Below are 23350 nucleotides of genomic sequence, written 5' to 3' on the forward strand. Positions count from 1 at the left end.
CTGTGAGGCGTCTGTTTCTCAAACTAGATACTCTAATGTATTTGTCCTCTTGCTCAGTTGTGCACCGGGGCCTCCCACTCCTCTTTCTATTCTGGTTAGAGCCAGTTTGCGCTGTTCTGTGAAGGGAGTAGTACACAGCGTTGTATGAGATCTTCAGTTTCTTGGCAATTTCTCGCATGGAATAGCCTCAGAACAAGAATAGACCGACGAGTTTCAGAAGAAAGTTATTTGTTTCTGGCCATTTTGAGCCTGTAATCGAACCCGCAATTGCTGATGCTCCAGATACTCAAGTAGTCTCAAGAAGGCCAGTTTTATTGCTTCTTTAATCAGCACAACAGTTTTCAGCTGTGCTAAACATAATTGCAAAAGGGTTTTCTAATGATCAATTAGCCTTTTAAAATGATAAACTTGGATTAGCAAACACAACGTGCCATTGGAACACAGGACTGATGGTTGCTGATAATGGGCCTCTGTACGCTTATGTAGATATTCCATTTAAAAAATCAGCCGTTTCCAGCTACAATAGCCATTTACAACATTAACAATGTCTACACTGTATTTCTGATCAATTTTATGTTCTTTTAATGGACAAAGAAATTGCTTTTCTTTCGAAAACAAGGACATTTCTAAGTGACCCCAAACTTTTGAACGGTAGTGTATATATGCAGCAATTGGATAGGGAGGAGTAGTACAAATTTGATTAGCAGGAGGGGAGGAGTTGTAAATTGTTTGTTTGTTGAGAGGGGAAGAGATGTAATTTGTTTCAGGTGTGGTCTTTCCTCCCAAAGTTTAATTAAGTTACACTAACACCATATATGGTGGTGGATCTTTGACGTTATGGGGCTATTTTGCTTCCTCTGGTCCTGGGGCCCTTGTTAAGGTTAACGTCATCATGAACGTCCCTCTACCAGGAGGCTGAAACTTGGCCGCAAGTGGATCTTCCAGCAAGACAATAACCCCAAGCACACATACAAATCCACATTTTGCTATGGCCATCTGAGTCTCCGGACTTGAAACCCATTGAAAACCTGTGGTTTGAATTGAAGAGGGCAGTCCATAAGCGCAGACGAAGGATATCAATGATCTGGAAGGATTATGTATGCAGGACTGGTCTAAGATCCCTCCCAATGTGTTCTCCTACTCATAAAATATTTGAGAAAAAGGCTCAGCGCCATTATCCTCGGAAGGTGATGTACTGAAACGTTATGAAAACAGTGGTATCAATAATGTTGACCCCTACCCTTTTGAAATAAAAAATATATTACTTATTCAACAAAATCTCTTTCTCTGAAATTTAATTAGCTCAGTATTTGAAATATGTATTTTATACAGTAATGTTGCTTAGGACCCCACTGTATAACCATATAACCCATTTATGTATCACTTCAATATGAAGACAAAGCTGTAACACAACTGATAAGAAAACTTCCCCCCCATATTCTGTCGGGTCCTGGGTCGTTCCACCAATTAGGTGCCTTTTGAGTAGTTTAACTTGTTAAATAAAATACTTTATTTCACCAAATGTTTACATTCTGTCATAAAGAACACACGTTCAATTTCATAAAGAAACACATTTTCCCATCTCAAGAATTACTATAGGAAGTGTCTATTAAGTGCCAAATAAAGTAACAGAGTTGACCGTAACAGGGTTGACAACTTCATCTTAAATCAGCCATAAATCCCCTTGTAACAGGGGGAATGAAAGCTTGTTGCGTGCAATAGGGAATGGCAATTGAATGCAAGCTTCACAAAAATATTTAAATTGTTAAAACATTTCTAGTCTGTCTATCTATTGGTAACAGGGTGGACGTGTTATGCTCGACACACTCAGTGTTCCACCAAAAAACACCAGAAAAATGCCAAAAAGAGTAGAACCAGCTCACCTGCATCTACACTATATTTGACTATTAGATGTTCAATGTCTCTTTTGAAAAAAAAAAGGAAGGAATGAGAGACATATATATATATATTTTTTTTTAAAAAAAAGAAATCACTAATAACATGAAATAAATAATAATCTTCAGAAATTACTTTGTCAAAGCAACAAAATAACTAGGGCTTTAAAATGATGGCGAAAACTTGGAGAAATGTTGGGATTAAGTGGGTTACAGAGGATGCACAGAGGATGCACATGTCAAAATGCTTAATTTTTGGATTTTAGCAAGTCTTTATTCATATTAAAAACCTGATTGATTGAATTTTCCATATGGTCTATATTAAAGGTCACTTCATTTAATATAACAGGCTTTTAAAGTACATTATTTGTGCACAATTTCTACTTAAAATATGAAAGGGACGCAAAAGGTACTAATTTCATGGAACGGCCCTCCTACTCATAGTAATATATAATAACGAGGAAAATAGGGTTGTTTTGCCCACACCTGCCCTCCCCCTTCCTCCATCTATCCCTCCACCCCTCTCTTCATCCATCACCCCCTCCCTCTTATCACTACCCCTTACAAACCCAGTCTGCTGAAAGTGTTTAGTGTAGGGGCTGTGGGGGGACAGACAGGGTGGTTAGAGGGGGGGTTCAAAGGAGGATGGGTCCTGGGGGATTTGGGGGTGTCTGAGTGTGCGGCACGTGCCGAGCAGCATCTGCTGATTCACACAACCCCCTCAAACACACACACACACACACACCTATGTGTGTCAGCGTGTGTGTGTGTACACACATACACACACACACACACACCCACACACATACTGCTGGCTGAGTAGAGTAGGAACAGCCAGGCAGAGAGAAACTAAGGTCATATAGTGTTCTGCTGTAATCCTTTACTGCATCCAAGGACAGGTTGGCCTCCCAGGGTATTCACCCAGGAAGAAGACAGAGGAAGAGATGGAGTCAGAGAAAGGAAATGGGAGCAGAGGATGTAAAGGGCTAGTCTGGTCTGGTCTGACTGTAGGGTATATTCCTTGTTCAAGGTCTGATGAGAAGATCAGATATGTTTTCACTTCAGGTTTCTATTCTATTCCCTTCACCCGTATCTGTCCTTATTTACCGTAATTCAACCCTTTCTTGTAAAATACGTATGTGAGAGGGAAGTGTGTGTGTGTTTGTGTGTGTGTGTTTACAGTAGCAGCATAGTTCTCTCTCTCAGGGAAAGGTGAGGTGACAGACCACTCCTCCCCTTAGTCGATACCACCACCTTCCGCTTAACGCTCCCACCACACTCAAGCCAGTTGCCATGGAAACAAGAGGATATGGTCTGTTTCTTTGGGGTGGAGGACGTGTGTGCATGAGTGTGTGTGTCTGTGGAGGTGGGGGTTTAATTCGACACACCTTTTGAAATGGGACTCATGTTTTTAAACACTTTTGACATGGTAAAGAGATATGAGAACAATGTGATATTGCCTTTAATACCTTGTAGCTATAACTCTCGGAAAAAAGGGTACAGTATTGTTCCCTTGGTCCAAAAAGATCAAAATACAGATAATGTACCTTCAGAGGTACACATATGAGCTCAAATGGTACTGTTTAGTACCTTTTAGGGTACATGTACGGATAATCTAGTACCGTATTGGTCCGAATATAAGACGACCCTGATTATAAGACGACCCCCCGTTTTTCAACACAAACATTTAGAAAAACAGATTTGCAGACTAGATTTGCCGAACAAAGAACTTCATTTTATTTTAAAATAACAATATTAAAAACACAGTGAATTAAACACAAAGGCAAACTATGTACAGTATGATTCAAAATTAATATCAAGCAATAATAAAGCAACATTTTTAAATAACAGAGAAAATACAGGCCACACATTTAACTAAACTTAACAAAAATTCGCCAAACTTCTCCTCCGATGTCTCTCTATCCCTCACACACGTCCTCTGCCCCGCTGTGTTCGCTCTCGCTGTCATCGCTCCCCAGCTGCTCCGCTTCCACCGGCTCCTCCCAAAGCACGTCGTCCTCGCTGCCGTCCAATGCATTTGAGATGCAACATTTTTTAAAGCCATCGATGATGCTCTGTGAGGGAATAGCATCCCATGCATGCAGGATCCATTCACACAGTAGACGGACTGACGGCTTCTGTATTTTCCCGGTCGGTGTGAGTGCGTGGTTGCCAGACAGGAGCCACTCTGTGTATTTTTTTCGCAGGTTATCCTTGAAAGGCTTGTTCACAACTACGTCCAACACCTGTAGCTGGCTTGTCATTCCCCCTGGTATGATCACAAGATCCCCGTTCATTGCTCGCACCTGACTTTTCACGGGCTCAGTCAGATGTCCGCGGAACGCATCCAGAACGAGCATGTTCCTCCTCTTCCTCAGTCCCCCGTAGCGTGCGCCCCACACAACCTTTAGCCAGTCCACTACAAGCCCCGACTCCATCCAGCCCTTCTCCTGGGCGCGCACAATAATGCCAGCTGGCATTGGGTCCTTTGGCACAGTCTTACGCTTAAGAATGACATACGGGGGGAGTTTGCTGCCACCAGCGAGACATGTCAACATGACAGTGACGCGGCTCTTCTCGTTGCCCGTTGATTTCACCAACACAGACTTTTCTCCCTTTCTATTGACAGTCACCGATGTTGGCATGTCGAAATAAACGGGTGTCTGATCAGCATTGCCGATCTGATCCAGCGGGTAGGAGTGCTTCTTCCTCAGGTTGATAATAAAGCGCTGAAACGAAAGCAGCTTCTCTCCGAAGTCTGACGGCAGGCGTTGGGCCAAACTCGTTCTCCGTCTAAGTGACAGTCCATTACGCCGCATCATCCTACGACACCAGCCGAGGCTGGCTTTAAATCCAGTGATGTTGAGCTCTCTGGCGATTTCCAGGGCCTTAACCTGGATGACAGCTCTGGTAATGGGCATTCCCTCAACTCTTTTTTCCCTGACATATTCAAAAACCCTCCGGTCAACCTCAATGAAACGACCACTTTGAGGACCACGGAAGGATTTTCGCTGACTGTTAGCATCTTTTAGACGTTGTTTTTCTGCTCGCCATCTTCTTACATTACACTCAGTGACCCCGAATGTCTTGGCAGCTTGGCAGTTGTTAGATGACTCTGCCTTATTGACAACCATTATTTTGAAATTGGCATCATAGCTCCTCCGCTGTTGTTTATTGACCTGGCCCACTTTTGAGCCACTTGTCTCTAAATGGTCAGCCTGTCTTTCCATCTTTAAACACCGGTAACGGGCTGGTTGTTAAGGACGCCTCTTCCCTCCGTCCGGAACGAATTTTTGGCGCCATCTGTGCCCGCGAATGTGTATTGACATTTAAAGGGAGCGCCGAAGAAGAGAAACTGCGCTCTGAATACTAGACCCCGAATATAAGACGACCCGACTTTTTTGGACCTATTTCGAGGGGAAAAAAGGCCGTCTTATATTCGGACCAATACGGTATAATGTTTTTTTTGTACCCAATATTTTGAAGATAAAGGTAGATTCATTGGAGGCATGGCTTAATGGGGGCGTGGCTTTAAGTTAGTTATTTTTGGCCAGTGTTGTACAAATTTACGTTGTCTATGGTTATGTTAATTAAAGGTTGTCTTTATAAAGGCTTTTATAAGCGCATGTGACAATAAAAGGGACATGTCCTCACCACATTCTGAAATTGTATTTTTGTCCCCCCCAGTTTTATCATTGGCATGTGATACAAAATGAGGCAACATTGTGCTTTAGGACCAATGCAGACGCCTCCGAGCGGTCGGGTAGCCTGTTAGGAGTGGTTATCCGACTGAATTAAAAAAAAATATATATATATACAGTGGGGAGAACAAGTATTTGATACACTGCCGATTTTACAGGTTTTCCTACTTACAAAGCATGTAGAGGTCTGTAATTTTTATCATAGGTACACTTCAACTGTGAGAGACGGAATCTAAAACAAAAATCCAGAAAATCACATTGTATGATTTTTAAGTAAATAATTTGCATTTTATTGCATGACATAAGTATTTGTTACATCAGAAAAGCAGAACTTAATATTTGGTACAGAAACATTTGTTTGCAATTACAGAGATCATACGTTTCCTGTAGGTCTTGACCAGGTTTGCACATACTGCAGCAGGGATTTTGGCCTACTCCTCCATACAGACCTTCTCCAGATCCTTCAGGTTTCGGGGCTGTCGCTGGGCAATACGGACTTTCAGCTCCCTCCAAAGATTTTCTATTGGGTTCAGGTCTGGAGACTGGCTAGGCCACTCCAGGACCTTGAGATGCTTCTTACGGAACTACTCCTTAGTTGCCCTGGCTGTGTGTTTCGGGTTGTTGTCATGCTGGAAGACCAAGCCACGACCCATCTTCAATGCTCTTACTGAGGGAAGGAGGTTGTTGGCCAAGATCTCGCGATACATGGCCCCATCCATCCTCAACCGCTATACGGTGCAGTCGTCCTGTCCCCTTTGCAAAAAAGCATCCCCAAGGAATGATGTTTCCACCTCCATGCTTCACGGTTGGGATGGTGTTCTTGGGGTTGTACTCATCCTTCTTCTTCCTCCAAACACGGCGAGTGGAGTTTAGACCAAAAAGCTCTATTGTCTCATCAGACCACATTACCTTCTCCCATTCCTCCTCTGGATCATCCAGATGGTCATTGGCAAACTTCAGACGGGCCTGGACATGCGCTGGCTTGAGCAGGGGGACCTTGCGTGCGCTGCAGGATTTTAATCCATGACGGCGTAGTGTGTTACTAATGATTTTCTTTGAGACTGTGGTCCCAGCTCTCTTCAGTTCATTGACCAGGTCCTGCCGAGTAGTTCTGGGCTGATCCCTCACCTTCCTCATGATCATTGATGCCCCACGAGGTGAGATCTTGCATGGAGCCCCAGACCGAGGGTGATTGACCGTCATCTTGAACTTCTTCCATTTTCTAATAATTGCGCCAACAGTTGTTGCCTTCTCACCAAGCTGCTTGCCTATTGTCCTGTAGCCCATCCCAGCCTTGTGCAGGTCTACAATTTTATCCCTGATGTCCTTACACAGCTCTCTGGTCTTGGCCATTGTGGAGAGGTTGGAGTCTGTTTGATTGAGTGTGTGGACAGCTGTCTTTTATACAGGTAACGAGTTCAAACAGGTGCAGTTAATACAGGTAATGAGTGGAGAACAGGAGGGCTTGTTAAAGAAAAACTAACAGGTCTGTGAGAGCCGGAATTCTTACTGGTTGGTAGGTGATCAAATACTTATGTCATGCAATAAAATGCAAATTAATTACTTAAAAATCATACAATGTGATTTTCTGGATTTTTGTTTTAGATTCCGTCTCTCACAGTTGAAGTGTACCTATGATAAAAATTACAGACCTCTACATGCTTTGTAAGTAGGAAAACCTGCAAAATCGGCAGTGTATCAAATACTTGTTCTCCCCACTGTATATATATACAGTGGGGGAAAAAAGTATTTAGTCAGCCACCAATTGTGCAAGTTCTCCCACTTAAAAATATGAGAGAGGCCTGTAATTTTCATCATAGGTACATGTCAACTATGACAGACAAAATGAGAAAAAAAATCCAGAAAAATCACATTGTAGGATTTTTAATGAATTTATTTGCAAATTATGGTGGAAAATAAGTATTTGGTCAATAACAAAAGTTTCTCAATACTTTGTTATATACCCTTTGTTGGCAATGACACAGGTCAAACGTTTTCTGTAAGTCTTCACAAGGTTTTCACACACTGTTGCTGGTATTTTGGCCCATTCCTCCATGCAGATCTCCTCTAGAGCAGTGATGTTTTGGGGCTGTCGCTGGGCAACACAGACTTTCAATTCCCTCCAAAGATTTTCTATGGGGTTGAGATCTGGAGACTGGCTAGGCCACTCCAGGACCTTCAAATGCTTCTTACGAAGCCACTCCTTCGTTGCCCGGGCGGTGTGTTTGGGATAAAAATCATGCTGAAAGACCCAGCCACGTTTCATCTTCAATGCCCTTGCTGATGGAAGGAGGTTTTCACTCAAAATCTCATGATACATGGCCCCATTCATTCTTTCCTTTACACGGATCAGTCGTCCTGGTCCCTTTGCAGAGCCAGTACATGTCCAGGCCCGTCTGAAGTTTGCTAGAGTGCATTTGGATGATCCAGAAGAGGATTGGGAGAATGTCATATGGTCAGATGAAACCAAAATAGAACTTTTTGGTAAAAACTCAACTCGTCGTGTTTGGAGGACAAAGAATGCTGAGTTGCATCCAAAGAACACCATACCTACTGTGAAGCATGGGGGTGGAAACATCATGCTTTGGGGCTGTTTTTCTGCAAAGGGACCAGGACGACTGATCCGTGTAGAGGAAAGAATGAATGGGGCCATGTATCGTGAGATTTTGATTGAAAACCTCCTTCCATCAGCAAGGGCATTGAAGAGGAAACGTGGCTGGGTCTTTCAGCATGACAATGATCCCAAACACACCGCCCGGGCAACGAAGGAGTGGCTTCGTAAGAAGCATTTCAAGGTCCTGGAGTGGCCTAGCCAGTCTCCAGATCTCAACCCCATAGAAAATCTTTGGAGGGAATTGAAAGTCCGTGTTGCCCAGCGACAGCCCCAAAACATCATCTAGAGGAGATCTGCATGGAGGAATGGGCCAAAATACCAGCAACAGTGTGTGAAAACCTTGTGAAGACTTACAGAAAACGTTTGACCTGTGTCATTGCCAACAAAGGGTATATAACAAAGTATTGAGAAACTTTTGTTATTGACCAAATACTTATTTTCCACCATAATTTGCAAATAAATGCATTAAAAATCCTACAATGTGATTTTCTGGATTTTTCTTCTCATTTTGTCTGTCATAGTTGACATGTACCTATGATGAAAATTACAGGCCTCTCTCATCTTTTTAAGTGGGAGAACTTGCACAATTGGTGGCTCACTAAATACTTTTTTCCCCCACTGTAGTATATATATGTCCCCCCCACTTCTAAAACCAAAGTTGCGCCCCTGCTACAGCTAATGGTACAATGGATGTCCCTTACAGGTTACCTTTAAGTCCAATTCGGTATCTTATTTTTGCTATAGTAAAACACATAGATACAGTATGCATTGTTCCCTTATCCCTGAAATGTGAATGTGTAAACCCCTCAAACAATACAGATATGCCTGGACACTACATCATATATCATCCTAACTCAACTCTATGTTCTCTACTGTACAGTAGTGTGTTTGCCTCTGTGAAGCAGAACTATTTAAATGTGTGAAGTGCTCTCGTCCTCTCTTTTATCTGTGGGATGAGGGAATGGATGATTGTGAAATGATAGAGAGGTGATTCTCTTGTTTATAGAAACAACAGAGTACTATTCCTACATTCAACCCCGGGATACTGGTGTCTTTTCACATCATTATCAACACTTCTCCCCTGTGTCCTCCCTCATCACACTGTCATACATTCTGTTTGAGAGAGGCATTTGAACGTAAATACTGGTTTGCTCAGTAGTGTGTGTGTACACGTGCACATCTCTTGTTGTGTGTTAATTCCCGTATCAGCAGATCATGGGTAAACAGAGGCAGCACTGGTTTTAATTGCTGTGTTAATTGATAGGAAACAAAAACAGTCTAATTAGTGTGTGATGAGGCAATCAGCTCAGTGACTCTGTGGACCTAATGATTCAACACAGCAACACCAGGCCTGCTAATGGACCACTCTCACTATAATCTGCATATCAACAGAGGGGAGGGAGGATGAGGGGGGGGGGGGGGGGGGGGGTGAAAAGAGAGGGGATAATAGGAAACAAGGAACGAGAAAAGGGGTGGCTACCCTTACAATTTTTTTTTGAAATTTGCACTTTTCACATGTTGAACTTCAATTTTACAAGTGAAACCATATTCACATGTAACACCACCTTTTCACGTGAGGTGAATAACATGTTTTCACCTCATGTGAATTGCAAGTTCACAAGTGAAAAACAATCACATGTGAAAATCACATTTTCAGTTTCACATGTAAGAAAACTCCACATGTAAATCTCACTTTCACATGTGGAATTGTGTGAGAGGTGATTTGAAGGAGTCAGGCACAGGAGGGTAATATCACAGAATACAGAGTTTATTCAGTAGTACAGAGTTACGCTGGATAGCGTCAAACAGTCCAGTGTGCAAACAGGCGCACTGGAACAAAACAGACACACGGGGAAAATATACCCCGGCAATACAAAGTACACGTAGCTCAACCGAGCTACACTCTCCTCACATTAAACAATCACCCACAAGGACAAAGGGGGCAGAGGGAACACTTATACATGTGCTAATGAGGGGATATGAACCAGGTGTGTGTAATAGACAAGACAAAACAAATGGAATGAGATGAGGAGCGGCATTGACTAGAAGGCCGGTGACGACGAACGCCGAAGCCTGCCCGAACAAGGAGAGGAGGCAGCTTCGGAGGAAGTCGTGACAAATTCAAAGTTCACATTTGAAAAACATTAACATGAGATAATCAAATTTGCAGTTTCACATGCAAGAAAACTCCACGTGTAAATCTCACTTTCACATGAAGAATTGCAAGTTCACATGTGGAAAGGTGTTGCAGGAGCAATTCAAATTGTAAAAAGGTTACTTAGCCTACCTGAGCATAACGTTTCAAGTGCGTTAAAGAATATGATTCATTATCTCTGAGCCATCCACTCCATTGTTATTGTAGTTGTCACGTATCCTCCCGTTGCACCCCTCCGGTGCTCTGATTTGCCGGTCTACTGAGCCACCGGTCTGAGCGCACCACTTCGACTACACCGGAATGGAAACCCAACGCACCCTTATCACCTACAGCGCACCTGCACCTCATCATCTCATCACCACACCTACATAGCCTTGGACTGTTCAGTATTGTGTTGTGTGTGTGATTGTTAGTGTCTTGTCGTGTACTCGCTCTTTGTTGTTCTCTTGCTCGGTGTTTAGTAAACCTTTACATTGTTGATTCCTGCTTCTGTGTCCTGCCTCTTCGTATCCTCAGTACTGATCACAGAATCACACACCAATCACGAAGATGGATGCAGCAGGTAATCCTCCTGGAGTTTCCCAGCGCCTTGACCAGCACAAGCAGCAGATTGCCCAGCTGAACACCGCCATGCAGGAAGTGCTCCAAGCGCTGCATAAACTGACCATCGCTCCGGTTCCACCTCAGGGAGCGGCGAGTGCACCCAGTCCACCTCCTCCCGTGCTATCACCAACATCTGAGGGACCCTTCGCGCTGCTGGAGCGCTATGACGGGAAAACGATGAAATGTAGAGGCTTCCTGCTACAGGTTTCACTGTATCTGTCGCATCAGCGTGGGGCATCTCCATCGGACCAAGCAAGGATAGCGCTGGTGATTTCGCTACTGAAGGGAAAGGCGCTAGATTGGGCCATGGCAGTCTGGGAAGGAGGTGAGGCCGCGGCGCTTCCCTATTCCACCTTCCTCGCTTGGTTAAGGGCGGTGTTCGATCATCCCATGGAGGGAAAGGACGGAGGTGAGCGTCTCCTCCAGCTACAACAGGGAGAGGGGGCCGCGTTCGAGTATGCCCTGAGCTTTCGCACAGTGGCGGCGTCTTCCGGCTGGAATGAGCGTGCTCTGCGCACGGCCTTCAGGAGAGGCTTATGGGAGGACATCAAGAAGGAACTCGCATGACGAGAAGGACCTTGAGACCCTCATCGCCACGTCCATTCGTCTTGACGACATGTTGAGAGACCGACGGCGTTCCCAACACCTCCCGGAGCCTCGACGCTCACCCTATCTGAGCTATGGAAGCCGCCCTGCCTCCGAGTCCTCACCCATGGAGGTGGGCAGCACCCCCTACACCACCACGGACCATAGATCTCCTGGCGGCTCCCTATCTAGGCAGTATGACTCCCGTCGCCGCACCGTGAGTGTTCCATCATCACCTGTCACCAAACCATTGTTTTTAGTTCCCCTAACGGTGAATGGTTTTTCATTCTCTTCGCTTTCCAAGGCAATGAAAGATTCCGGATCAGCGGGGAACTTAATAGATAGGGAGCTGGTCTCTGAATGGGGGTTGCCCACCGTACCACTGCCTTCTCCACTACACGTCACCTCGCTGGACAATAAACCACTTGGATCAGGCACCATTACACACGTCACTCTCCCCATCACCATTCCCACACTACTGGAGCACCACAAGGAGCTGTCATTCCACATCATCACGTCACCCCTTCACCGGATCGTCTTGGGATTGCCCTGGCTCAGACTATACAACCCCACCATCAATTGGATCACCAAGAGGATCACAGCCTGGTCCCCCTCATGCTGGAGGACCTGCCTGCCAGCGGTTTGTTGTTCCACGTTAGTGGAGAGTCCGGAGTCCGCCCTCCAGCCCAACATACCACGTGAACATGCAGATCTCCCGATGTCTTCTCTGCCTCCAAGGCTAAGTGTCTCCCTCCTCACAGTTCCTGGGACAACACCCCCCGAAGAGTCGCATTTATTCCATCTCAATAGCGGAGACTGAGGCCATGGAGAAGTATGTGGCGGAGACCCTGAAACAGGGGTTCATCAGACGCTCTACCTCTCCTGCCTCCGCCAGCTTCTTCTTCGTGGCCAAAAAAGACGGAGGACTGAGGCTGTGCATTAACTACCGGGGGATGAATGCAGTCACCACCAAGTACCGGTACCCCCTCCCTCTGGTTCAATCGGCCATCGAGCAGCTGCGAGGGGCCCGGTACTTTACCAAGTTGGATCTGAGGAGTGCCTACAACCTGATTCGAATCCGGGAAGGAGACGAGTTGAAGACAGCATTCAGCACTACCTCAGGCCACTATGAATACTGCGTCATGCTCTACGGCCTCGCCAACGCACCTTCCGTGTTCCAGTCCTTCGTCAATGACGTGTTCCGAGACATGCTGAGTGGACAGGTGATGGTGTACATCGACGATATCCTGATCTACTTGGCTATGTTCGAGGAGCATGTCAGGGACGTCAGAGCTGTCCTACTCCGCCTCCGGGAACACAGCCTGTTTGTGAAGGGGGAGAAATGCGAATTCCACCAACAGGCCATCTCCTTCCTGGGATACAGGATCAGTCCTCAGGGGGTGTTCATGGAAAGAGCGAAGACAGACGCCGTCAGGTCATGGCTAGTCCCCACCACCATCAAGGGCCTACAGAGCTTCCTGAGCTTTGCAAATTTCTACTGGCGTTTCATCAGGTCCTTCAGCTCCATAGCCGCCCCGCTCACCTCTCTCCTTAAGGATGGGGGGGCCTCAGAAGCTGGCCTGGAACCCTGAGGCTGACACTGTCTTCAAGAGGCTGAAGGAGAGGTTCAACACAGTGCCCATCCTCAAACATCCAGATCCAGCTTGTCCTTCATCCTGGAGGTGGACGCATCTGAGGAGGGCGTGGGTGGTGTCCTCTCCCAGCAGCAAGGTAAGCCAGAGAAAATGTATCCCTGTGACTTTTTCTCAAAAAAGCTTACCCCAGCAGAGAGGAACTATGGAGTTGGAGACAGGGAGCTGTTGGCGGTAGTCCTCGCTCTGGAGGAATGGAGACACTGGCTGGAGGGCGCAGTCCATCCATTCAGGATTCTCACTGACCACCGGAATTTGGAGCACATACAGTGGGGAAAAAAAGTACTTAGTCAGCCACTAATTGTGCAAGTTCTCCCACTTAAAAAGATGAGAGAGGCCTGTAATTTTCATCATAGGTACACGTCAACTATGACAGACAAATTGAGATTTTTTTTCTCCAGAAAGTCAGGATTGTAGGATTTTTTATGAATTTATTTGCACATTATGGTGGTAAATAAGTATTTGGTCACCTACAAACAAGCAAGATTTCTGGCTCTCACAGACCTGTAACTTCTTCTTTAAGAGGCTCCTGTGTCCTCCACTCGTTACCTGTATTAATGGCACCTGTTTGAACTTGTTATCAGTATAAAAGACACCTGTCCAAAACCTCAAACAGTCACACTCCAAACTCCACTATGGCCAAGACCAAAGAGCTGTCAAAGGACACCAGAAACAAAATTGTAGACCTGCACCAGGCTGGGAAGACTGAATCTGCAATAGGTAAGCAGCTTGGTTTGAAGAAATCAACTGTGGGAGCAATTATTAGGAAATGGAAGACATACAAGACCACTGATAATCTCCCTCGATCTGGGGCTCCACGCAAGATCTCACCCCGTGGGGTCAAAATGATCACAAGAACGGTGAGCAAAAATCCCAGAACCACACGGGGGGACCTAGTGAATGACCTGCAGAGAGCTGGGACCAAAGTAACAAAGCCTACCATCAGTAACACACTACGCCGCCAGGGACTCAAATCCTGCAGTGCCAGACGTGTCCCCCTGCTTAAGCCAGTACATGTCCAGGCCCGTCTGAAGTTTGCTAGAGTGCATTTGGATGATCCAGAAGAGGATTGGGAGAATGTCATATGGTCAGATGAAACCAAAATATAACTTTTTGGTAAAAACTCAACTCGTCGTGTTTGGAGGACAAAGAATGCTGAGTTGCATCCAAAGAACACCATACCTACTGTGAAGCATGGGGGTGGAAACATCATGCTTTGGGGCTGTTTTTCTGCAAAGGGACCAGGACGACTGATCCGTGTAAAGGAAAGAATGAATGGGGCCATGTATCGTGAGATTTTGAGTGAAAACCTCCTTCCATCAGCAAGGGCATTGAAGATGAAACGTGGCTGGGTCTTTCAGCATGACAATGATCCCAAACACACCGCCCGGGCAATGAAGGAGTGGCTTCGTAAGAAGCATTTCAAGGTCCTGGAGTGGCCTAGCCAGTCTACAGATCTCAACCCCATAGAAAGTCTTTAGAGGGAGTTGAAAGTCTTTGTTGCCCAGCGACAGCCCAAAAACATCACTGCTCTAGAGGAGATCTGCATGGAGGAATGGGCCAAAATACCAGCAACAGTGTGTGAAAACCTTGTGAAGACTTACAGAAAATGTTTGACCTATGTCATTGCCAACAAAGGGTATATAACAAAGTATTGAGAAACTTTTGTTATTGACCAAATACTTATTTTCCACCTTAATTTGCAAATAAATGCATTTAAAATCCTACAATGTGATTTTCTTGATGTTTTTTTTCTCATTTTGTCTGTCATAGTTGACGTGTACCTATGATGAAAATTACAGGCCTCTCTCATCTTTTTAAGTGGGAGAACTTGCACAATTGGTGCCTGACTACATACTTTTTTTCCCCACTGTACGGGCAGCGAAACAGATGAACTCTCGTCAAGCCAGGTGGGCCCAATTTCTTACTCGCTTTCAGTTTATTCTGTCCTACTGCCCAGGATTCCAGAATGTGAAAGCCGATACACTCTCCAGGATGCACCATACCGGAGAAAGGAAGGATCTGGGGGGTCCTATCCTGTCTCCGTCTCTCATCGTGGCACCTGTCGTTTGGGATGTGGATGAAGACATCCGCCTGGAGGCTCAGGAGGACCCAGCGCCTGCCAAAGCCCCTCGGAGGCGCGTGTATGTACCCACCAGGATCCATGACCACCTGCTGATCTGGGCGCACTCCACCCTTACGGCAGGGCACTCCGGTATGACGCGCACCCTACATTCTCTCTCACAAAAATACTGGTGGCCCACTTTGGCTACTGATGTCTCCCGCTATATCAACTCCTGTTCCTTATGTGCCCAAACGAAGACACCTCGGAAGGCCCCAGAGGCGAACTAGTTCCTCTCCCAGTGCCTCAGTGGCCTTGGTCACACCTGTCCATAGACTTTATCACCGACCTCCCATGTTCTGACGGGATCACCACAGTCTTGGTGGTCGTAGATCGGTTCTCCAAATCATGCCGTTTTTTGCCACTAACTGGTCTTCCTTCTGCTCTCCAGGTCGCTTAGGTCCTGTTCCGGCATTATGGACTTCTGGAGGACATCGTCTCGGACCGTGGCCCCCAATTCACCTCCCGAGTGTGGAAGGCTTTCCTGGTGAAGATTGGGGCCATGGCCAGCCTCACCAGAATATGCCCAGAACTCCCTCGTTCACTCCTCCACGGGGCTCACTCTCTTCCAGTTCATCCTGGGGTACCAGCCGGCCCTGGCCCCTTGGACACCCAGCCAGACTGATGCGCCCGCTGTCGACGAGTGGTTCCGCAGGGCCAAACAGGTCTGCCCCTTCCCCCTCACTACCGTGTCTCACACACTTTTCATGTGTCTCTTCTCAGGCCAGTGGTTACTGGTCCTCTGGCGGATGGTCCCCCTCCACCCCTGGACATTGACGGGAGTCCGGCTTATGCGGTGAGGGACTTGCTGGACTCCAGGTTCCGTGGGGGACGGCTCCGTTACCTGGTGGACTGGGAGGGGTATGGTCCTGAGGAGAGGAGCTGGGTACCGGCTGGTGACGTTCTGGACCCCAACCTAATTCGGGACTTCCACCGTCGCCGCCCTGACCGGCATGCTCCTCATCGTCGGGGTCGTCCTCCAGATTGGCGACGTCCTGGGGGGGGGGGGGGTACTATCACGTCTCCTCCCGTTGCTCCCCTCCGTCACTCTGATTCACCGTTCTACTGAGCCACCGGTCTGAGCGCAACACCGGAATGTAAACCCAACGCAACCTAATCACCTACAGCGCACCTGCACCTCATCACCACCCCTATATAGCCCTGGACTGTTCAGTGTTGTGTTTTGTGTGTGATTGTTAGTGTCTTGTCATGTACTTGTTCTTTGTTGCTCTCTTGCTCAGTGTTAAGTAAACCTTTACATTGTTGATTCCTGCGTCTGCGTCCTACCTCTTCTTATCCAAAGTACTCGTCACAGTAGTCCTCCATGGTGTTGCATTATTGTACATGTACAGTGGCTTGCGAAAGTATTCACCCCCCTTGGCATTTTTCCTATTTTGTTGCCTTACAACCTGGAAATAAAACGGATTTTTGTGGGATTTGTATCATTTGATTTACACAACATGCCTAATATTTTTTATTGTGAAACAAACAAGAAATAAGAAAGAAAAAAACTGAACTTGAGTGTGCATAACTATTCAATACTTTGTAGAGCCACCTTTTGCAGCAATTACAGCTGCAAGTCTCTTGGGGTATGTCTCTATAAGCTTGGCACATCTAGCCACTGGGATTTTTGCCCATTCTTCAAGGCAAAACTGCTCCAGCTCCTTCAAGTTGGATGGGTTCATAACGTTTTCCTTGATGGCCAAAAAGCTCAATTTTAGTCTCATCTGACCAGAGTACCTTCTTCCATATGTTTGGGGTGTCTCCCACATGCCTTTTGGTGAACACCAAACGTGTTTGCTTATTTTTTTCTTTAAACAATGGCTTTTTTCTGGCCACTCTTCCGTAAAGCCCAGCTCTGTGGAGTGTACGGCTTAAAGTGGTCCCATGGACAGATACTCCAATCTCCGCTGTGGAGCTTTGCAGCTCTTTCAGGGTTATCTTTGGTCTCTTTGTTGCCTCTCTGATTAATGCCCTCCTTGCCTGGTCCGTGAGTTTTGGTGGGCGGCCCTCTCTTAGCAGGTTTGTTGTGGTGCCATATTCTTTCCATTTTTTAATAATGGATTTAATGGCGCTCCGTGGGATGTTCAAAGTTTGTGTTGTAGACGCCAAGGGGGATGAATACTTTTGCAAGGCACTGTATACTTAGCGCTACCACTAGGGAGAGGCATTCAGAGTGTTACTGCTGCAGGCGCGCGCCTCTCTTCTTTATACATTGGTCCATGACTGTTAGAAGAAGCCCAGTGAAAAGAACAGAGAAGCTAGCTCTCCTTTTTTATCCTGTATTCCGGTTTGTACACATGGTTACGATTTCAAAATGTAGAGATAACATGTTTAACGAAACTGTGTTGAGTTTTCTGTTCATTTTGATCTATGATTTAATTGTTTTGACCAAGTGAAAAACAAGTGAGATTTTCCCATTTATATCAGTGTAGCCAAGCTAAGTAGCTAGCTAGCTAGCTCACTTTTGTATGCAAAAGTTGTATTATTACAAACATAATAAGTGTATTAACAGTACCTTCAGAAAGTATTCACACCCCTTGAATTATTCCACATTTTGTTGTGTTACAGCCTTAATTCAAAATGGATTCAATATATTGTTTTGTCACCCATCTACACACAGTAACCCATAATGACTGTCACGGTTTCGGCCGAGGCTGCCTCTCTCCCTTGTTCGGGCAGGTTTCGGCGTTCGTCGTCTCCGGAATTCTAGCTGCCACCGCTATATGTTTCATGTTCGTTTGCTTTTGTCTGTTTGTTTCCACACCTGTTTCTGTTTTGGCGTATTAGTGTCATAATAGTTTCTCGTTGTGTTTGTCTAGTGTTGTGTGTAATTATTTCCGTCAGTATTGTGTTTTGCTCGGTTGAGCTTATTCTCCACTGTGCTGGAGCATTTTCGCACCTGTGTGTGCACAGTTACATTTTTGTCGCACCTGTTTGTGCGCAATTACCTTTCGCCTTCGTGCGTGTTTTTTCGCTTTCGGGCTAAGTTGTCCTGTTGCCTTAGTTTGGCCAGTAATACAGCCTTTGGAACATTCAGTCTGAGTCCTGCGTTTGATTCCTACATTACACCAACAACACGCCCTGACAGAATTACACACCATCAATGGAATCAGCAGGAGCCGAAGCAGCCCAGACGAGACTGGAGGCCCAGGTTCGGGACCAACAAGAGCAGCTCCTGCAGATGGGGACCGCCCTGCAGGAGGTGATTTCCACCCTCCGAGGCTGGGGGACGCCTCCACCGCCTCCCGCCCTGCCAGCACCATCGGCCAGCCCGCCCATTCCAGCGCCGGAACCTCGAGGAGTCCGACTATCTCTCCCGAGGGCCTACGACGGAACCGCGGCTGGGTGTCAGGGATTCCTACTCCAGGTGGAGCTATACCTGGCCACAGTGCACCCGGCACCTTCAGGGCATGAGAGCGTGTCCGCCCTGATCTCCTGCCTGGCCGGAAAAGCGTTGGAGTGGGCCAACGCGGAGTGGAGGAAGATCGACGCCACGACGATTACTTACAACGAGTTCTCCCGCCGCTTCAGGGCGGTGTTTGACCATCCCCCGGAGGGGAAAGCGGCGGGGGAGCGTCTGGTCTTCCTCCGGCAGGGGAGGAGAAGTGCCCAGGAATTCGCGCTCGAATTCCGTACTCTAGCGGCAGATGCAGGGTGGAATGATCGGGCCCTCATCGATCTATACAGATGTAGCCTACGAGAGGACGTCCGTCGGGAGCTGGCTTGTAGGGACACCAGCCTCTCTTTCGACCAGCTGGTTGACATGTCCATCAGGCTGGATAACCTACTGGCTACCCGCGGACGTCCTGCGGAGGGTCCGTCCATTTCACCCTCCAGCGCCTCCGAGCCGTGTCCTATGGAGCTCGGGGGCGCTGGCGCTAGAGAGAGGAGGAGTCGGCAGGCTAGGGGGTCCATCCACTGCACCAACTGTGGTCGGGGAGGACACACCGCGGCTAGGTGCTGGGGATGGCCTCCTAGGGGAGATGACGACAGGTCCCGCACTGGGGATTCCCTCCAGGTGAGTAGGCGCCCCACTCACCCAGAGCTCACTGTTGCCCATTTTTGTATGCCTGTACGTTTTCCACAGGTAGCACCTCATTCCCAGCATAAGGCGCTGGTAGATTCAGGCGCGGCTGGGAATTTTATTGATAAAAAGTTTTGTTTAGCGTTAGGGATTCCCCTCATTCCTGTTGATGTTCCTTTTCCCGTTCACGCCCTAGATAGTCGTCCGTTGGGTACGGGCTTAATCAGGGAGGTCACGGCGCCACTTAGGATGTGTGCGCAGGGGGATCATCAGGAGATGATTCAGCTGTTCCTGATTGACTCTCCTGCGTATCCGGTGGTGCTGGGCATGCCCTGGTTGAGTACCCATAACCCAGCGATTTCGTGGCAGGAGAGGGCTCTGATGGAGTGGTCTGCTCAGTGTGTGGGTAGATGTTTGGGCGTTTCCGTAGGGGCTACCTCGGTGGAGAGTCCAAACCAGGTGCCCGCATTGCACGTTCCACCTGAGTATGGGGATTTGGCTATTGCGTTTAGTAAGGCGAGGGCGACGCGGTTGCCACCCCATAGGCAGGGGGATTGTGCGATAGACCTCCAGGCAGGAGCTGCGCTCCCACGGAGCCATGTGTATCCTCTGTCTCAGGAGGAGAAGAAAGCTATGGAGATTTACATAGACGAATCGCTGAGACAAGGATACATACGGCCTTCCACTTCCCCCGCGTCCTCGAGTTTCTTTTTCGTGAAGAAAAAGGATGGTGGTTTGCGCCCATGCATCGATTACCGTGGTCTCAATCAGATTACGGTGAAGTATAGTTATCCACTCCCGCTGATTGCGACCATGACTGAGTCGTTGCATGGGGCGCGTTTCTTCACGAAATTAGATCTCAGGAGCGCGTACAACTTGGTGCGCATCAGGGAGGGTGATGAATGGAAAACAGCCTTTAGTACCACCTCGGGCCATTACGAGTATCTGGTCATGCCATACGGGTTGATGAACGCTCCGTCAGTTTTCCAATCATTTGTGGATGAGATCTTCAGGGACATGCAGGGGCAGGGGGTGGTGGTGTACATTGATGACATTCTCGTGTACTCACCTACCCGTGTCGAGCATGTGGCCCTGGTGCGCAGAGTGTTGCGGAGGCTGGTGGAGCACGACCTGTATGTGAAGGCAGAGAAGTGTCTGTTTTTCCAGGAGTCGGTCTCCTTTTTGGGTTATCAGTTGTCTGCGTCAGGGGTGAAGATGGAGGTAGACCGGGTGTCGGCCGTGCGTAATTGGCAAACACCAACCACTGTGAAGGAGGTGCAGCAGTTTTTGGGGTTTGCAAATTACTACAGGAGGTTTATCCGGGGTTTTGGACAGGTGGCAGCTCCCATCACGTCTCTGTTGAAGGGGGGTCCGGTGCGTCTGCAGTGGTCGGCCGAGGCGGACAGGGCGTTTGGGAGGCTGAAGGACCTGTTTACCTCGGCCCCGGTGCTGGCGCATCCGGATCCCTCTTTGCCGTTCCAGGTAGAGGTGGACGCGTCGGAGGCCGGTTTAGGAGCCGTGCTTTCACAACGGTCTGGCGCGCCACCTAAACTCCGCCCCTGTGCTTTTTATTCTAAGAAGCTCAGTCCGGCGGAGCGGAACTATGACGTAGGGGACAGGGAGCTGTTAGCCGTGGTACAGGCTCTAAAGGTGTGGAGGCACTGGCTTGAGGGGGCTCAACACCCTTTCCTCATTTTGACGGACCACCGTAACCTGGAGTACATCCGGGCGGCGAGGAGGCTGAACCCTCGCCAGGCAAGATGGAGTATGTTCTTGACCAGGTTTACTTTTAAGATCACGTACATCCCTGGGTCACAGAATGGCAAGGCAGATGCGCTGTCTCGGCGGTATGACACGGAGGAGAGGTCCGTGGAGCCCACTCCCATACTGCCTGAGTCGTGTCTGGTGGCACCGGTAGTGTGGGAGGTCGATGCTGAACTCGAGCGGGCGTTACGCACCGACCCTAGTCCACCACAGTGCCCGGAGGGTCGGAAGTACGTTCCGCTCGAGGTTCGGGATCGATTGATCTATTGGGCTCACACGTCACCCTCCTCTGGACATCCGGGTATCGGCCGGACAGTGCACTGTCTTAGTGCCAAGTACTGGTGGCCCACGTTGGCAAGGGATGTGAGGGTTTATGTTTCCTCCTGCTCGGTGTGCGCCCAGTGTAAGGCGCCTAGACATCTACCTAGGGGTAAGTTGCTACCCCTGCCCGTTCCACAACGACCATGGTCCCACCTCTCAGTGGACTTTATAACAGACCTTCCCCTCTCCCAAGGGAATACTACCATCCTGGTCGTTGTGGACCGGTTCTCTAAGGCCTGTCGTTTGCTCCCCATGCCGGGTCTTCCTACTGCCCTGCAAACTGCCGAGGCACTGTTTACCCATGTGTTCCGGCACTACGGGGTACCCGAGGACATTGTGGCTGATCGGGGTCCCCAATTCACCTCCAGAGTCTGGAGAGCATTTATGGAGCGGTTGGGGGTCTCGGTGAGCCTCACCTCGGGTTACCACCCGGAGAGTAATGGGCAGGTGGAACGCGTAAACCAGGATGTGGGTAGGTTTCTCAGAACATACTGCCAGGACCGGCCGGAGGAATGGTCAAGGTACGTTCCCTGGGCCGAGATGGCCCAGAATTCCCTACGCCATTCCTCCACTAACCTAACTCCATTTCAATGTGTGTTAGGTTACCAGCCGGTTCTGGCACCCTGGCAGCAGAGCCAGATCGAGGCTCCTGCGGTGGATGAGTGGGCGCGGCGCTCGGAGGAGACTTGGAACGCTGCACACGTCCACCTGCAGCGGGCCCTCCGACGTCAGAAGGCGAGCGCTGATCTCCACCGCAGTGAGGCACCGGTGTACGCACCTGGTGATCGAGTCTGGCTCTCTACCAGAAACCTGCCCCTCCGCCTGCCCTGTCGGAAACTGGGTCGGCGGTTTGTAGGGCCATTTAAAGTCCTGAGAAGGTTGAACGAGGTATGTTATAGATTACAGCTACCTGTGGAGTATAAGTGTATTAACCCCTCGTTCCATGTGTCCCTTCTCAGGCCGGTGGTAGCGGGCCCACTCCAAGAAAATGAGATCTTGGAGACTCCTCCGCCCCCGTTGGACATCGAGGGGGCACCGGCGTACTCCGTGAGATCCATCTTGGATTCGAGACGTCGGATGGGGGGTCTCCAGTATCTAGTGGAGTGGGAGGGGTACGGTCCGGAGGAGCGGTGCTGGGTGCCGAGGAGAGACGTTTTGGACCCGTCGCTCCTGACGGAATTCCATCGGGGGCATCCGACGCGCCCTGCTCCGCGTCCTCCTGGTCGTCCCCGAGGCCGGAGTCGGCGCACGTCTGGAGCCGCGCGTCAAGGGGGGGGTACTGTCACGGTTTCGGCCGAGGCTGCCTCTCTCCCTTGTTCGGGCAGGTTTCGGCGTTCGTCGTCTCCGGAATTCTAGCTGCCACCGCTATATGTTTCATGTTCGTTTGCTTTTGTCTGTTTGTTTCCACACCTGTTTCTGTTTTGGCGTATTAGTGTCATAATAGTTTCTCGTTGTGTTTGTCTAGTGTTGTGTGTAATTATTTCCGTCAGTATTGTGTTTTGCTCGGTTGAGCTTATTCTCCACTGTGCTGGAGCATTTTCGCACCTGTGTGTGCACAGTTACATTTTTGTCGCACCTGTTTGTGCGCAATTACCTTTCGCCTTCGTGCGTGTTTTTTCGCTTTCGGGCTAAGTTGTCCTGTTGCCTTAGTTTGGCCAGTAATACAGCCTTTGGAACATTCAGTCTGAGTCCTGCGTTTGATTCCTACATTACACCTACAACACGCCCTGACAATGACAAAGTGAAAACACGTTTTTAGACAATTTTGCAAATTTATAGAAAATGTAATACAGAAATATCTCATTTACATAAGTATTTAATCCCCTGAGTCAATACTTTGTAGAAGCACCTTTGGCGGCGTTAACAGCTTTGAGTTGTCTAGGGTGTGTCTGTATCAGCTTTGCACATCTG

This window comes from Coregonus lavaretus (assembly GCF_964263955.1).
Source record: "Coregonus lavaretus genome assembly, chromosome: 20".
Classification (NCBI taxonomy): Eukaryota; Metazoa; Chordata; class Actinopteri; order Salmoniformes; family Salmonidae; genus Coregonus; species Coregonus lavaretus.